Source organism: Tamandua tetradactyla, chromosome 10 (assembly GCF_023851605.1).
Source record: "Tamandua tetradactyla isolate mTamTet1 chromosome 10, mTamTet1.pri, whole genome shotgun sequence".
Classification (NCBI taxonomy): domain Eukaryota; kingdom Metazoa; phylum Chordata; class Mammalia; order Pilosa; family Myrmecophagidae; genus Tamandua; species Tamandua tetradactyla.
This window is the reverse complement of record NC_135336.1, coordinates 94,511,844-94,524,531: the sequence shown is the minus strand read 5'-3', so window position 1 is coordinate 94,524,531 and position 12,688 is coordinate 94,511,844. Positions and strand designations below refer to the sequence as shown.

General features: G+C 38.6%; 1 protein-coding gene across 2 annotated transcripts in view; it reads right to left on the bottom strand.

The window, feature by feature from the left end:
* The window catches only part of SLC5A3 (solute carrier family 5 member 3), a 92,376-nt gene that overhangs the window by 46,227 nt on the left and 33,461 nt on the right, over positions 1–12,688 (bottom strand). The window lies entirely within an intron of this gene.

Genomic DNA, 12,688 nt, shown 5'->3' with positions numbered 1-12,688 from the left:
TGACTGAGACAGCAATTCCAGGATGTAAGTGACTGGGAGAGTCTTCTGCACCACACAGGAAAGTCCTGGTTGCAGAAGCTGAGGAACTGAGCAGCAGAGAACCAAAGACCACCCGGATGGTACAAACAGCCTAAATGCAGAAGCCAAGCACCCTCAGGGGTGCACAGATAGGGAGGTGGGAAGTAGGAAGTAAACCAACCCACATTCCTTGAATGTGCTACCCTCACCTCACCAGTACAGTCCTGCGACCTGCAACACAAACCATACCCAAACATGAACCCCGTCATCTGCACCCCCTCCCCAGGCTCCAAGCGCCCCTGCCCCGCCAACCCCCTGTGCAGGTACCAGTCCCACACTCCTACCCCAAGCATACGCACACCTGTCCCAGCCCAACACACCTCTCCTGTGCAATCATAGTCTTGTCCCACCTCTCCTGAGCCCTACCTCCTCCTCTGTGCCCCTTGAAGGCGGTCGCCAGTGCACAAAGGCTGTGAGCACATACCTCCATACCCAGGTTACACATGCTCCCAAACCATACAGTCATACAACCTCACCCTGCCACCCCTAAGCTCTCAGCATGTACATGAGTTTACAGCCCTCCTAGTTCTGCGCATGCGCACAGCCCCCAGTCACACCCCCTAGCTCTGGGCCAGCACTAACCTACACAGCTTGGCCACATTTGCCCCTAGCCTACTTAGGTGCAGTGTAGACCCGCTGCTCTGAGCTCTGCGCATGCACACAAAGGACTCTGTGCCCTAGATGAGCGCACACCAGGCTCCTGACTCCCAGACCCATGCACCCACACAGCCACATCCTCCCCACCACTGAGCACCCATGCTCACAGGCACCAATGTAGCATTTTCAACCTGCACCTATACCTGCACTGCAACATTATCACCATACTATTGTGCTTCGCCCTGCATCCTGCTCCACATCCATCCCACAAATACAAGGCTTTAGACTACTGAAGGTAATCAACTTCCAAAATAAGCCAATCGAGATATCTACATGCCACAGAGACGACAGAAGATCACTAAGTATATGATGCAGACAGCTATAGCCGAACTTAATGGCCCAATTAAAACACCAGAGGAGACACAGACACGGCAACTAATCAAATATGCTCATACAACTCTACTAAATGAAATAAATAGGATGGCTAATGACATAAAGGAGATCAAGAAGACAGCAGAAGAGCATAATGAGGAATTTGCAAGAATTCCTACCAGATATCATAGAGATTAAAGATGCTGTAGACCAAATAAAAACACACTAGAGACATACAACAGCAGATTTGAAGAAGCAGAAGAAAGAATAAGCGAACTAGGACAGGACAAATACTTAAAACAGCAAATGGCAAAAAAGATGGAAAAATCTGAATTGGATCTCAGGGAAATGATAGACAAAACAAAGCATGCAAATATAAGAATGAGTGGTGTCCCAGAAGCAGAAGAGTACAGGGCTAGGAAGATTAAGTTAAGGATATAATGGGGGAAAAATTCCCAACTCTTATAAAGGACATAAATATGCAAGTCAAAGAAGCTGAACAAACTCCAACAGAATAAATCCAAATAGGTCTTTCCCAAGAAACATACTAATCAGTCTATCAAATGTTGAAGAGAAGTAGAAAATCCTGAAAGCAGCAAGAGAAAAATAATCTACTACATAGAAGTGTAATCACATAAGACTAAATTCAGACTACTCAACTGGCACTACGGAGGGGAGAAGGCAGTGAAATAATACATTTAAGATCCTGAAAGAGAAAGATTACAGCCAAGAATTCTGTACCCAACCAAACTGTCCTTCAAAACTGAGGGAGAGAGTAAAATTTTCACAGACAAACCAATCCTGAAAGAATTGTCAATAAGAGACAGACCTTACAAGAAATACTAAAAGGAGTTCTGCCAATTGAAAAAAAAAAGACAGAAGAGAGAAGTCTGGAGGCGGGCACAGAATTGAAGAGTATACAGATCTCACAAATAAAATCCAAAAGACAAGATGATGAATTTAAGAAATGCCTTTTCAGTAACAACTATGAATATTAATGGACTAAACTTAATTAAAAGATACATATTGGCAGAATGAATTAAGAAATATAACCCAGCTATATGCTGCTTACAACACACTCATCTTAGACACAGGATACAAATAGATTGAAAGTGAAAGGATGGAAAAAGATCTTCCACACAAGTTGTAACCAAAAGAAAGCAGGAGTAGCTATATATTAATATCAGGTAAAATAGACTTTAAATGTAGAGATATCATAAGAGACAAAGAAGGACACTATATACTAATTAAAGGGCCAATTCACCAAGAAGATATAATAATCATAAATGTTTATGCTCCCAATCAAGGAGCTCCAAAGTACATGAGACAGACATTGGCAAAACTGAAGGGAACGATAAATGTTTCAACAATAATAGTAGGAAACTTCAATACACCACTCTCCTCTATAGATAGAACAACCAGACAGAAGATCAACATGGAAACAGAGAAGTTAAATAACTTGATAAATGAATTAGACCTAATAGACATATATAGATCATTGCACCCCAAAGCACAAGATTATACATTCTTCTCCAGTGCTCATGGAACATTCTCTAGGATAGATCATATGCTGGGGCACAAAACAGGTCTTCATAAATTTAAAAATACTGAAATTATTCAAAGCACTTTCTCTGATCACAATGGAATGAAGCTGGATATCAATAACCACCAAAGAATGAGAAAATTCACAAATATATGGAGATTAAATAACACACTCATAAACAACCAGTGGGTCAAAGAAGAAGTTTCTAGAGAAATCAGTGGCTATCTGGAGACAAACAAAATGAGAATACAACTTATCAGAACTTATGGGATGGGGCAAAGGCTGTGCTGAAAGGGAAATTTATTGCCTTAAATGCCTATATTAAAAAACAGGAAAAAGCAAAAATTGAGGATTTAACAGCACACCTGGAGGAACTTGAAAAAGAACAGTCAAACTAACCTCAAAGCAAACAGAAGAGAAATAAAGATTAAAGCAGAGATAAATAAACGGGAGAACAAAAGAACAATAAAAACTATCAATAAAACCAAAAGTTGATTCTTTGAGAAAATCAATAAAATTGATGGGCCACTAGCAAGATCGACAAGAAAAGAGAGAGAATGCAAATAAACAAAATCAGAAATGAGTAGGGATGTGTTACCATAAACCCCAAAGAAATAAAGGAGATCATAAGAGGACACTATGAACAACTAGACAACTTAGATGAAATGGACAAATTCCTGGAGACACACAAACAAGCTACACTGACTCGGGAAGAAATAGAAGATCTCAAAAAACCAATCACAAGTAAAGAGATTCAATCAATCAAAATTCTTCCTACAAAGAAAAGCCCAGGGCCAAATGGCTTCACAGAGGAATTTTATCAAACATTCCAGAAAGAACTAACACCAATCCTGCTCAAACTTTTTCAAAAAATTGAGGAAAAAGGAACTCTACCTAACTCATTTTATGAAGCTAATATCATTTTAATAACCAAAGCCAGGTAAAGATGCTATAAAAAAAGAAAACTACAGACCAATCTCCCTAATGAACATACATGCAAAAATTCTCAACAAAATACTAGCAAATTGAATTCAACAACATATTAAAAGAATTATACTTCATGACCAAGTGAGGTTTATACCAGGAATGAAAGGATGGTTCAACACAAGAAAATCAATGAATGTAATACAGCACATTAACAAATCTAAAGAGAAAAATCACATGATCATCTCGACTGATGCTGAAAAAGCATTCGACAAAATTCAATATCCTTTCCTGATTAAAAAACACCTCAAAAGATAAGAATCAAAGGTAGCTTTCTCAATATGATAAAGGGCATCTATGAAAAACTGATAGCATCGTACTTGATAGAGAAAGACCTCGAAAGCTTTCCCCCTAAAATCAGGAACAAGACAAGGATGCCCTGTCACCACTATTATTCAACATTGTACTGGAAGTTCAAGAGAGAGCAAATAGGCAGGACAAAGAAATAAAAGGCATCCATATTGGAAAGGAAGAAGGAAAACTTTCACTATCTGCAGATAACATGATACTATACTTGGAAAATCCTGAGAAATCTACAACAAAGTTACTTGAGCTAATAAACAAATTCAGCAAGGTGGCAGGATAAAAAACTAACATGCAACAATCAATAACGTTTCTATACACAAGCAATGACCTGAGGAGTCAGTTAAGGAAAAAATTCCATTCAAAATAGTACCTAAAAGAACCAAGTATCTAGGAATGAATTTAACTAGGGACGTAAAGGAATTGTAAAAGAAAACTACACAACATTGCTAAAACAAATCAAGGAAGATCTAAATAGGTGGAAAGCCATTCCCTGCTCATGTAGACGAAGGTTAAATATAGCTAAGATGTCAATTCTACCCAAATTGATGTACAGATTCAATGCAGTACCTATCAAAATTCCAACAACCTACTTTGAAGACTTGGAAAAGCTAGTTACCAAATTCGTCTGGAAGGGAAAGAGATCCCAAATAGCTAAAAGCATTGTAAAAAAGAAGAACGAAGTGGGAGGATTAACACTTCCTGCGCACAGTGGTCAAAACAGCATGGTACTGGCACAAAGATGTAAGTATTGACCAAGGGAATCTAATTGAGAGTGCAGAAATAGACCACCAAATCTACGGTCAACTAATTTTTGACAAGGCCCCCAAATCCACTGAACTGGGACAAAATAGTTTTTCAACAAATGGGATGGGAAAACTGGTTATCAATAGCTGAAAGAATTAAAGAGGCCCCTTACCTTACACCCTATACAAAAATTAACTCAAAGTAGATCAAACACCTAAATATAAGAATTAGCACCCCATAAAGCTTTTAGAAGAAAACGTAGGGAAACATCTTCAAGACCTAGTAATAGGAGGGAGCTTTCTAAACTTTACATCCAAAGCACAAGCAACAAAAGAAAAAAATAGATAAATGGGAACTCCTCAAAATCAAATGCTTGGGGTGCAAGGTAAGGAGCCCTGGGTTCGATTCCTGGCTCCTGTGCTCCCCAAAACAAATAAGCAAACAAACAAAAAAACTAACAAAAAAAATTCAACAAATAGTGGTGCAAACATGGGACAGTCACAGGGAAAAGGAATGATATGTGACCGCCGCCATACGGCATACGGCATACACACACACACACAAAAAAAAATCAAATGCTTTTGCACCTCAAAAGATTGTCAAAAAGGTGAAGAGGCAGCCAACTCAATGGGAGAAAACACTTGGAAATCACACATCTGGCAAAGGTTTGAAATCCTGTATACATAAAGAAAACATACAACTCAACAACAAAAGAACAAATAACCCAATTATAAAATGGGCTAAAGATATGAATAGGCATTTTTCTGAAGAGCAAATACAAATGGCTCAAAAGCACATGAAGAGATGGTCATTTTCATTAGCTATAAGGGAAATGCAGATTAAGACTACAATGAAATACTACCTCACACCTATAAGAATGGCTGCTATTTAAACAAACAGGAAACTATAAATGTTGGAGAGGATGTGGTGAAATTGGGTCACTTATGCACTGCTGGTGGGAATGTATAATGGGACAGCCACTGTAGAAGACAGTTTGGCAGTTCCATAGGAATCTAGATATCGAGTTGCCCTATGACCCAGCAATAGCACTACTTGGTATACAAACAGAAGAGCTGAAAGCAATGACACAGACATTTGCACACCGATGTTCACAGCAGCATTATTCACAATCGCCAAAAGAAGGAAGCAATCCAAATGCCCATCAACAGACGAATGGATTAACAAAATGTGGTATATACATATGACGGAATATTATGCAGCAGTAAGACAAAAATGACGTCCTGAAGCACATAACAAGTTGGGTGAACCTTGAGGATGTAATGCTGAGTGAAACAAGCCAGACACAAAAGGACAGATACTGTATGACTCCACTTTTATGACCATGGTAAAGGTAAAATCAGGGGTTTATAATACAGAACATAGGAACATAGAGATACACAGAAGCTAGAGATGGGGGAACAGTTAGCTAATGAAGTTGAACTCAAATGTAAGGGAACAGATAGAAAAGAAGGCAATTCACTAGTGTGGGTCTATAAGTAATATCACCATATTGAAGGTGAACAAGATTGAAAAGGGTGGTACAGACCTATGTGTCCCACTGATTAACACTAGAAATATAAATAAGTTGTTGCAAGAACTACTTCAAGGTACGATTCATGTACAAAGTGTTTAAGTCCAGGGTATGGGGGAAAACTGCTATTGCATGCTATGAGCTGTGTTCAACAGGAAAACATCAGCAGCAGGAATAAATAATGGAGGGAGGGACAAAGGCTAAGGAGAGGTTGAGATTTCCTATTTGGTGAGGGTGTGTTTATTGGTTATCTTTCTCTTGGGAACAATGAAATTATCTAAAATCAAGAGTGTTGATGGACTGTAGACTTTGGGCATTACACATGGTGCCTAATGAATGCAGGTGGCTGAAGGATGAGCTGACTGAGTAGATTGGCGAACAACGGTGTATACATATGATTGATATTGTGCTGCTACAAAAAGGAACGAAGTCGTGAGGCATGCAACAATGTGAACGACCCTATAGGACATTTGGTGAGGCAAAATAAGCCAGAAATGAAAAAACAATTATTGTATGGTATTTGGGCTATGGTCATTCTAACTTTTTCATGCTAGAAGGGGCTGTCAATAACATGGAGTGGGAAGATGGAACTATCTGATGTTCTGGAGAAGCTGGGCTCTCTAGGTTTCAGGACTTATCTGTTCCAAGTACCCATCTGGAAGTTGTAGGTTTCTGGAAAGTTACCCTAGTGCATGAAACCGTTGTAGAATCTTATATAATGCCCTAGGTGATCCTTAGGACTGGCTGGAATGGTTTTGGTTGGGGTTCGGCAAGTTATGATAGGTAGCAATGTCTAATTTCCTTTAGAAAATGCTTATAAGAAGACAGGGGCCTAGACTGTAAGCTCTTATAGCAGACACATTTACTCTGGAGTGGAAATTATTATTTCTGGATTTTGAAATAATAACCTGGTATTTAGAGATAAGAATGAGGCTGATCAGGTCAGGATTAAGGTAATTCAGAATACAGGGGTAAAAAGACATTGTCTATATTTTTAGAACTGCACCTACTCTTTGAGACAAAGGAAGAAAGGTTTATTTTGTCCGGAACCTAAATTTTCTGCAACACATAATCTAACTCAATCTGTCTGCACAGCTCAGTTGAACAACTGAAACACAGGGAGCCCAGAATAAGAATGAGGACCTTTAATCCTGTACAGCTTAATGCAATGCCTGAATACATCCTAGAAAATATTAAGCACATAATCAAAAAGTATTGGCAAAGTCCCCTGAAGGATAGGAGAAAAAATATGGAACTATTTAACTTTACCAACAGGGAATCCCTTGATAACATGTCAAACGTTAGGGACACCCAAATCAACAGGCCAAGCCCTTGATCTTGAGATTTACTCTTGTGAAGCTTATGTAGGTAGCAGAGAAGCTTAGCCTACCTATAGGTATGCCTAAGGTTACTTCTGGAGGACCTCTTTTGTTGTTCAGATGTGGCCTCATTCTAAGCCCAACTCTATAAGTGAAATCATTGCCCTCCCCGCTACATGGGACAAGACATCCAGGGGTGAAAATCTCCCTAGCAGTACGGAAGATGACTCCTAGGGAAGAGTCTGGCCCTGCATTGTGGGATCAACAACCTCATTCTGACCAAAAGGGGGAAAAGTGTAACTAATGAAGTATTAGTGGCTGAAAGAGTTCAAATAGAGTCGAGGCTATGCAGGCTTCAATTAGACATTGCTACCTATCATAACTTGCCGAACCCCAACCAAAACCATTCCAGCCAGTCCTAAGGATCACCTAGGGCATTATATAAGATTCTACAACGGTTTCATGCACTAGGGTAACTTTCCAGAAACCTACAACTTCCAGATGGGTACTTGGAACAGGTAAGTCCTGAAACCTAGAGGGCCCAGCTTCTCCAGAACATCAGATAGTTTCATTTTCCTACTCCATGTTATTGACAGCCCCTTCTAGCATGAAAAAGTTAGAATGGGCATAGCCCAAATACCCCTAAAGAGTGGGATAAAAAGATTAAAGGTGATCGTGGAGTTACACAGAGAAGGTAGGGTTTAACAAAGAAATATGATCACTGAATCACTAAATCAATATTTCTTTTAGTCTCCAATATTTTAGAGCAGCTAGAAGTAAAAACTTAAAATTGTGGAATTGTAACCCATACAAAATTCTGAAATATGCTCTCCAACTAACTGTGCTGTGCTTTGAAATTTATTGCTTTTATAGATATGTTATTTTTCAAAAAAGAAAAAAAAAGTTGATTGTTATGATACAAAAAAGTTTATTCTTTTAGCCTCCTATATTCTGGAGCAGCTAGAAGGAAAAATCTGAGAGGATGGTATGATAGCCCATGATAAACTTTGGGATCTGTCCTGTAACTACTTGTTGAGGAGTGCTTTGAAAACTACTGCTTTTTTCTTTCTTTATTTTGTATATATGCTATATTATACAATGAAAAAAGTTAAAAAGAAAAAAATTAGGCCTAAGGGTCACCTCCAGAGAACCTCTTTTATTGCTCATATGTGGCCTTTCTCTAAGGCGACATGGCAAGGGAACTCACCACCCTCCCCATGTACATGGGACATGACTCCCGGGGATGTTAACCTCCCTGGAAACATGGGACAGAAATTCTGGGATGAGCTGGGACTCAGTATCAAGGGATTGAGAAAACTTCTCAACCAAAAGAGGGAAGAGAGAAATGAGACAAAATAAAGTGTTAGTGGCTGAAAGATTTCAGAGTCGAGAGGTGATCCTGGAGGTTATTCTTATGCATTACAAAGATAACTCTTTTTAGTTTATGTTGTATTGGAGTGGCTAGAGGGAACTACCAGAAACTGCAGAGCTGTGTTCCAGTAGCCATGTTTCTTGAAGATGACTGTACAATGTTAGAGCTTTTACAAGGGCACTGTGTGATTGCAAAAACCATGTGTCTGCTGTTCCTTTTGTCTAGGATATGGACAGGCGAGTAAAAAATGTGGATAAAAAATAAATAATAGGGGGAACAAAGGTTAAAGTAAATTGAGTAGACTGAAATCTAGAGGTCAATGAGAGGGAGCGGTAAGGGGTATGGCATGTATGAGGTTTTTCTTTTTTACTTCTTTTGCTGGAGAATTGCAAATGTTCAAAAATAAGATCATGGTGATGGCTACACAATTGTGTGATGACATTGTGAGCCACTGATTGTACACCACGTATAGAATGTTTGTATGTCAAGAATGTTTGCACGTTTGCTAAGACTTGACAATAAATTAAAAAAAAAAAGCCAACGTGATTTTAAGAAATGTGACAGAGTTTAATTCTTGTTGCACCGTATTATAACTTTTAGACATGGTGGCAATAACTTCCAATGGTGTCAGAAAGGCTCAATCAAGGACTTAGAATGTCATCATAGTCATAATAGGCTCAATAGATAGTGGAACATGAGACCATTCCCCACATACGACATCAGGCTAGAGATTCTCACATTTTGATGAAGGAAAAGGGCAAGTCACAATCCTAAAACAAAAAGTAGAGTTGCACCCAACCTCATATTAAATAAAAACAAACTAAGGTGGGGTGAGGGACACCTCTTCTTGTCTGCCTAAGAGAGCTCTGCTTTTAGAACAGAGGTAAGTGCAACCAAATCAGGGGTCTCTCATCTAGTCAGTCTACTTATAATTTAAGTAGGAGTTAAAATATAATTTAGATAACTAGTTAACAGGAATGGATGCCATATTAAGTAATTCAAAATATTACAACATTTCAAATATTATTAAATGAAGTAAGATTCCTTTTGATGAACTGCCTTTGGATAAACCATAATATAATCTCAGACACTTTAAAAGGTGGAGAAGAAATTCAACCAATCATGTCCTCCCACATTTGTAATGCACACTTCATTTAAAAGGACAGAGGACTCTGAAACCACCACAGGATATTCAGCTGGGATTCTCAGGTACATCACAGATACTTATTAAGCTCAAGAAGAAAGAAGCAATACAAGATCTATAGCAGCCTTATTAAATAAAAAAAAAAAAGTGAACAAAATATTATCTCTCTAATGGTGTTTTCCACTCTCCAGTGAGCCCATTTCTAAAATCAAAGATTGTCAGGAGCATGTGTGTAAAGTGGAAACAAACAAAAAAAAGGTACAATAACTGTTCACTGCATTGTTCTAACACAACCAAAATTGAAAATGGTTGTCCTGAGGAACATGAAAATAAGGAGTCCAACTAAACTCTTAAATACCACTCTGAGATACAGCTCTTACATACAACTGGACATCAAGAATGTGATCTGCAGTAAGAACAGAGTCATCATTGACAAACTGAGACTATGCATTCATTTCATAAAGGTTTGAGAAACATTTACTCTTGTTAGGAGCTAGGGTACAGTGTCCAGTCTTCCCAGAAGGCTCTCCTCATTTCATGTTCTTAAACAGGCTTGACACCATTTAGCACTTCTAGAAATCATATCAAGTATGTCTGAAGCTGGATATACAGAATCAGTATATAAAACTGAAGTTTCTACACTTTTTATTAAATAATTGATTTAATTCACTTATACTCAGTCATAAGCACTTGACACTAGTGATAATACAATATTTTCTTGGGAGGCCTGAAAGATCTATTCCAAAAACTGTCCAACATATGATGCAGACTTTGGAAGAAAGTAGAACAGGGGTCAGCAAACTTCTACAGCCCACTAACTGCTTTTGTAAGTAACGTTTTACTAGAACACAGCTATGAGTGATCATTTATATATTGTCTAAGGCTATTTCATACTGTAACAGAGTTGAATAGTTGGAACAAAGACTGTATGGCCAGAGAGGCCAAAAAAATGTTTACCATATGGTCCTTTACAGAAAGTTTGCTGACCCCTGCAATATGGTATGGAGTCAGGAGTTACAAAGACCTAGATTCAAACCCCAGCTCTGACACAAGCTGTGTGGCCATCTATTTGTTCACTTTTTCAAGTTATTAAATGCTCACTGTGTACCAGGCATTGCACTGGAAAGAACAATGACCACCCCAGACATTGTCCCAGCCCGTGGTTCCTCATCTGTAGAAGAGAATCTGGGTCACCTATTATGATTCAGATCGCGCATGCAAAAGCATCTAACACCTAACAGAGAGGTGCCTGATCTTCACCCTCTTAGCATAAAACCAATTAAGTTCTGGGTCCCCCCCCAAATCATCCAATTCTGAGTTAGAGCATTGAAAAACTTAATAAATGTGATCCATGTTATTAGCAGATTTCTTACAATTGGAGAGGAGACTAAAGAATGGAAGATTGCTGAAAAGAACCCTCTGGTGTTGATTTAGAATCAGAACTATGAGAAAAAAAAATGCATGTATATGAGTTTTCTACTTCATACCTAAAGGACTCAGAGTAATGACACTGCAGTAGCAAAAGCATACTCAGGATCTTGGTTTCTAAATATCATCCCCTGTAAATGGAAGATTTCTGGACCAGGGCAAGGAAAAGTACAAGAACTACTCAAACAGCGATGGAAGGGGGGTGTGAGGGTAGTTCAGTGGTAGAATTCTCACCTGCCATGCGGGAGGACTCGAATTCAATTCTTGGCCTATGCATAAAGAAACCAACAAATACAAACAAACCAAAAACTCAAGAAATGGTGCTGCAATAATAGGACACTCACATGGAAAAAGAATGATATGTGACCTCACCATACAGCATATCAAAAAAAAAAAAAAAAAAGCGATGGAAACATGTCACAAGGAAACAGGAATTAGACTACAGGGGGATCCCACTAGAAACAGTCACGCAAAATATTGACAATAATGGGTTATAATCCAATGACTAAAACAATCTATGAATTCATACTAATGATAAATAAATGGGGAAAAGAAGCTTTGCTTTCAAATGGCCCCCCAAAATAGTAAAATCACCATTTTGATCCATCATAGTAATAACTTCGGCGAGAATTATCAATGGATATTAAACTAGGTGTTCAAGTTTGATGAGGACTACATTATCTATATAATTTCCAAGTATCTCCTCACAAGTCACTTTTTACATTAGAGAGAAATAGTACCCTGATAGTAGAGAAACCTGGTAGACACCACCTTGATCCAAGTTAACTAACGTCACCAATAACAGAACAAACATTACATGCCTCTTGATGTGAAGGTTTGGGGACAAATTATCACTTAACGCTGCACTCACAACAAAAATGCATAGCTTGAATTTAAGCCAAAATTGAAGAGAAATCTTTGCAAAATTAGTGGCCTGTACTCTTCAAAATGTCAGTACCGGGCGGGCCATGGTGGCTCAGCAGGCAGAGTTCTCACCTGCCATGCCAGAGACCTGGGTTGGATACCCCATGTCTGCCCATACAAAAAAAAAGTCAATACCATGAAAGACAAAGTCTAAGGAACTGTTACAGATTACAGGAGACAAGAGGCATAAAAGCTCAACACAATAGACTGGTTCCTGGAGAAGAAAATGCTATAAAGGGACATTATTGAAACCAGTCACATCTGAATAAATTCTTTAAACTGTATTATCAGCTACTTTCCTAATTTTGATAATTATACTGTGGTTGAGTGAGTGGCTGTCCTACTA